Genomic DNA, 5,908 nt, shown 5'->3' with positions numbered 1-5,908 from the left:
CACTCTGGCTGCTGGGTGGAAACAATCACTGAGGAGCAAAACTGCAGATGGGGAGACAAGTTAGGAGGCTATAGCACTAGTTGTGGTGAGGGATAAAGGCCTGAACAAAGGCAGTAGCAATGGAGAGAAGTACATACATTGCAGAGCTATGTCAGAATTAGAATGGATACAACTTGATGATTAATTGAGTGTAAGGGTTGAGGGAGAGAAGCCACTCTAGATAACTGAACCCAGATTTCTGTTGTAAGACAGAGTGGATAATGGTGTCACCAATAAAAATAAGGAACACAGGACTCTGGTTTTATATTTTGATGGAAGAAGAGTCTAGAAGATAATGAGCTTAGTTTGGAACATGTAAAAGTTGAGAAGGTGGTAGAGGAGGAGAGATCCAGTAGGCAGTGGATGTATAGGTCAAGAGCTCAGCCAAAAGGGTTGGACTGAACTGAGAATTTTGGGAAGTCCTCCGTATGAGGTTATCTAGGGAAAAGGTATATATAGAGAAAAGATGAGGGCTAAGGAAAGAACCTTCAAATTTGCCAACTTTTAAAATACATGTAAGACTATGTATGATGCAGCAAAGAGACTTAGAAGAAGACTTAGTCTTCAGCTTGAAAGCACACAATTATGACTTGATTTCACCATGCCACCTTCCAGTCAAGAGTCAGTCAAGTAGGGAGAAGGTGAGCCATGCTAGGGGAAAATCAGGAAAGCCAAGGTGGATTTTCAAAAGACAAGTGGTTAACACAGATGGTATAGAGAAGAGTTTCTTTTCTTTTCTTTCTTTCTTTTTTTTTTTTTTTTGAGATGGAGCCTCGCTCTATTGCCAGGGCTCGAGTGCTGTGGCCTCAGCTTAGCTCACAGCAACCTCAAACTCCTGGGCTCCAGTGATCCTCCTGCCTCAGCCTCCCGAGTAGCTGGGACTACAGGCGTGGGCCAGCATGCCTGGCTAATTTTTCTATTTTTAGTAGAGACAGGGCCTCACTCTTGCTCGGCTGGTCTCTAACTCCTGAGCTCAAGTGATCCTCCCCACTCTGCCTCCCAGAGTGCTAGGATTATAGACATGAGCTACCATGCCTGGCCGAGAAGATTTTCAATAAAAGAAAAATCTGGAATTGTCTGTATGAATTCTGCCCTGACCATTTGCCACACAGTGAGTGGAATAATGGCAGCCTAGTACATGTGGGTTGAGGAGCAACTGGGAGGTGAGGAAATGGAGACAGTAAATTAGATCACTCTTTCAAGAAGCTTAGCTGAGATCAAATCAATAAAGGTGGGAGCTGAAGGAAAATATAAACTCAAGAGAGAATTGTTAGGAGATGGGAGAGACTTGTGTGTGTGTGCGTGTGTGTGTGTGTGTGTGTGCATGTACCCTGAGGGGAAGAAGCTGGCAGAGGTTGAAGATTCACTAACAAAGGAGACATGATGATAGGATCCAGAACACAGAAAGAATAATTAGCCTTGTGCAGGAAAGGGGACACTCCTCTCAGGTCAAGAAAAGAGGAAAGGACAATAGGAGATACAGACAAGCTTATAGTTGTGGAAGGGGTGCTCATATCCCATGGCCTCTATTTTAAAAAGGACAAAGGTTTAGAATAGTGGCTAAGGGAAATGGGAGGGAGAGCTGATCAACAGTGTTTAGAAACTAACTAAAATTAGAAACCATACATTTGTAGTGGCACCCATCTGAAGGGCATCTGATTTTTTCTCCAGAAGTTCTGGCAGAGGAGCAGGGCAAGTAGTTTTTCCTGTTGATTTAGGGTTTGGGATTTGTAAGGTAAATGCAACAGATAGGCAAGAGTGCTTGGGTGGTGAAGTTCCTGGTGAGAATGATCAGTTATGGCAGCCAGGATGGATAGGGAAGGAAACACAGACAGGGACTTCTAGTAAGTTAGAAAAGGTGAGGTCAAAAGTTGTAATGAGATGGAAGAGGTACCAGAGTAGGGAGTGTAGGAGCTGGAAGATTGTCGTGGTACTCTTGGGACGTCAGAATTCAGAGGTAGTGAGATTCTAGGTGATGTCAGGGCAAGGTATGATGATGAAGTTGGATTTTTGAAGTGTAGTGGAAGTGAAAATCATTAGAGTTGAGGGTGTCAAGGATCTGTGAGACCAGAGCAAATAGTCCTGCATCCTGGCTTGCAATGGAGGTAACAGTGGAAAGCTTAAAAAACCTTCATGGCAATCCTGGTACACTAAAATCACCTGACAACTTTTAAAAATATCTATGCTCAGACCACATCCCCAGAAATTCAGATTCAATTGATTTGAGTTGGTCCCAAGCATCGGTACTTTAAAAAACCTTTCCAAGTCATTGCAGGTCTAAAACCACCGGGCTAGAGATATGGGTGGAATCATCCACATGAATGTTGAAATCAGCCAATGTGGCAACAGGACTTGGAACCGAGAATGAAAATATAAACTAAAGGTGGGTGCAAAAATCCTCTGACAATAAAGAGAAAATGTGTAACAGTGATGGTGGATGGAGGATAGAGGGTGATAATACCAGATGCAAGTATTGAAGGAGGAAAGGGTTTTATGTGATAGTGGAGAGCAATGGTCTGGAAACAACCACAGGGATTTAGGTGATACTGACCCTACTCTGAGGCAATGTGCTGGTGGGATGTGGGAAGAGGAGCTGGTTTGTAGAGGAAGTGTTGTGTCCATGAAGAGCCTGATTTTAGCAGTTAGTGCAGGATGTGGAGGGTACACTCTAAGAAGAGGTTGACGGTGTACAGGAGTTGCTGACCTTGGAGTTGCATTTCCATAGCACACATTGGAATCAGGGCTACCATACTGCTTGGCCCGAGGGATGCCATTCACATTGGGAATGATAGGGCTGGTAGAGAAGAAAGTCCAGAGCAGAATGGGAGTGAGAGAATAAGAGAATGTTTGTGACCAGTTGAGACTCCTGTCCTTCTTCCTCTTCTTGCTTCAGGTTTTTCTTTGGCTTCATGAAGGACTGATTAACAAACAGGTTTGGAATCTCACTCATTTCAAGTGGGCCTCTTCTAATGGCCTTTCCCTTACATCTCTCAATTCACCTTTTCTCTTAAATGTGTCTCAACCTCCTCAGCCACTTACTCCTTACAATCTCCTGGTAGACCTCATTGTGACTTAATTTCACCATGCCACCTTCCATTCAAGAGTCATAGAATCAGCCCAGGACCTCTACGGTAGCAGCTTGTCTGCGGATTCAAAAAGGCTTTGTGGGTCTTTGGCTACAAGGCTCTGGTTGGGCATTCTCTTTCACAAGCCTGATTCTTTTAGGCAGGAGAGATGTCACAGAAGTCTCAGAGAAGTACAGATGGACAGGAGGGATCCAGTGGCTAAAAGAAATCATAACTAAAGGAAAGCTTCATGTTTGGGCCCCAAACACTGCTTATTAACTTAATGCCATTGAGAGAACACTGACTTGGGTGGAGATTTGAAAATATGTTGCAAGAGAATGTGCATTTTCTATGTTAATTTGACCTAGCACAAGGTCTGCTCTGAGTTGGCTCATCCAAAGTCTATTTTCAAAGAAAAGGCTCATGTGATAATGAGCCTCCTCCCACCTCATCCATGCTTTACCTCGCCATCAGAGCTGTTCAGCCCAGAGTGAGTGTACCCAGCCCTAACCCTGGGAAGGAACCACCAAATCATATTTTGCTTGGGCCTTGGCATGCATACATGCACCCATACCCACCCTGAGCTCCCTGTAGAACTTTCCAGATCAGCCAATCCCCACTTGGTCAAGACCCCAAGGCTGGGCAGTCTTTCTCAAACCCAGAGGAGGAAACAATGGGTGTGAATTGGTGTTCACAGCCCATGAAAGGCAGAATTCTAGGATGACCCTCCCCCTCCATGATCCACACTCTTGGATAATTCCCTCCCCTTGAGTGTGAGTGGAACTGGTAACTACCCTGGGCCATCATTCCCATGATTATGCTACTATATACAAAGAGGATGTTTTGCATGCAATTAAGGTCCATAACCAATTGACTTTGAGTTAATCAAAATGGGGCTGATCCTGGGTGGAGCCTGGCTTAATCAGGTGAGCCCTTAAGGGAGACAAGAAGTCTTTTCAACAAATGGTGGTGCTGCATGTGGACAGCCATAAGCAAAAAGATAAAATTTTACCTGAACTTAGCACGTTATACAAAATTTAACTCAAAGTGGATCACAGATTCAAATATAAAATGTAAAAGTATAAAACTTTTAGAAGAAAACATAGGAGAAAATCTTTGGAACCTAGGAATTGGTGAAGCATTCTTAGACTTGACATGAAAAGCATTATCCATAAAAAAAATAAATTTGACTTCATTAAAGGTAAAAACTTTGACTCTGTGGAAGATTCTGTCAAGAGGAAGAAAGGACAAGCTACAAACTGGGAGAAAATACTTGCAAACAACGTGTCTGACAAAGGGCATGTATGTAGAATGTATAAAGAACTCTCAAAACTCAATAGTAAAAAATAAACAATTCAATTAGAAAATAAGCAAAAGGCATGAAGAGACATTGCACTGAAGAGAATATACAGATGGTAAGTAAGCACATGAAAAGATGTTCAACATCATTAGCCATTAGGGAATTGCTAATTAAAACTACCTATCCAAAAGGCTGAAAAGAACAGTGACAATACCAAATGCTGGTGAGAATGTGAGAAATTGGATCACTCATTCCTTGCTTTTGGAAATATAAAATAGTACAGCCACTCTGGAAAAGAATATGGCAGTTTCTTTAAAACTATACATACATTTGCTGCATAACCCAGCAATTATGCTTTTAGACATTTATCATAGAGAAATGAAACCTTCGGTTGATGCCAAAATCTGCACACAATTGTTCATAGCAGCTTTATTTGTAATAGTAAGAACTGAAAATGACCAAAATGTCTGTTACTAGGTGAACAGTTAAACAAACTGTGGTACATCCATACCATGGAATAGTACTCAACAATAAAAAAGGAATGAACTATTGATACATGCAAAAGCTTAAATGGATCTCAAGGGCATTATGCTGAGTGGAGAAATAAAAAGCCAATCTCAAAAGGTCACATACTGTATGTTATATAAATAACGTTCTCAAAATGACAAAATTATACAGCTGGAGAGCAAATGAGTAGTTGCCAGGGAGTGGGGATTGTGGGAGGGAAGGAGGTAGGTATGATCACAAAGGGGTAGCACAAGGGAACTCTTTGAGGTATGGAACAGTTCTGAATATTGACTGCAGTGGTGGTTTCAGGAATCTACACATGTGATGAAATGGCATAGAAGTATACATTGTACCAATGTCAATTCCCTAGATTTGATTTTGTATTATAATTACATAAGACGTAACTGTTGGGGAACACTACATGGGACCTCTCTGTACTATCTTTGCAACTTCCTGGGATTCTATAAATATTTCAAAATATATGAGAGAGAGAGAGAGCCAGCGCACCACAGCAGTGGCTCTCTTTTTGACCTTGCAGAAACAATCATGTTGTGAACTGCCTGTGGAAGAGGCTATGTGGCAATGACTTCGGGGTGGCCTCTAGGAGCTAAAAGTAACTCCTGGTCAACAGCCAGAAAGAAAATGGGAATTTAAGTTCTATAAACTTGAGGAACTGAATTCTTCCAGCAACCAGTGAGTTAGGAAGAGGACCCCAAGTTTCAGATAAGATTGCAGCCCTGTGAACACCTTGATTTCAACCTATTGAGACCCCGAGCAGAGGACTCAGCTAAGCTGTGCCCAGACTCCTGGTGCATGGAAACTATGAGATATTAAATTTGTGTTGTTTTAAGCCATTAAATGTATGGTAATTTGTTATGGAGCAATAGATAACTAATGCATAGCCCCAAGGGTGAGATGCCATTGAACAAGTGGGAGCTTTACTTCCAGGGTCCACAGTTGGGACCTATACATTCTGACAAAAGAAACCAGAAACATC

This window comes from Lemur catta, chromosome X (genome assembly GCF_020740605.2).
Source record: "Lemur catta isolate mLemCat1 chromosome X, mLemCat1.pri, whole genome shotgun sequence".
NCBI lineage: Eukaryota > Metazoa > Chordata > Mammalia > Primates > Lemuridae > Lemur > Lemur catta.
This window is presented reverse-complemented; position numbering follows the sequence as displayed.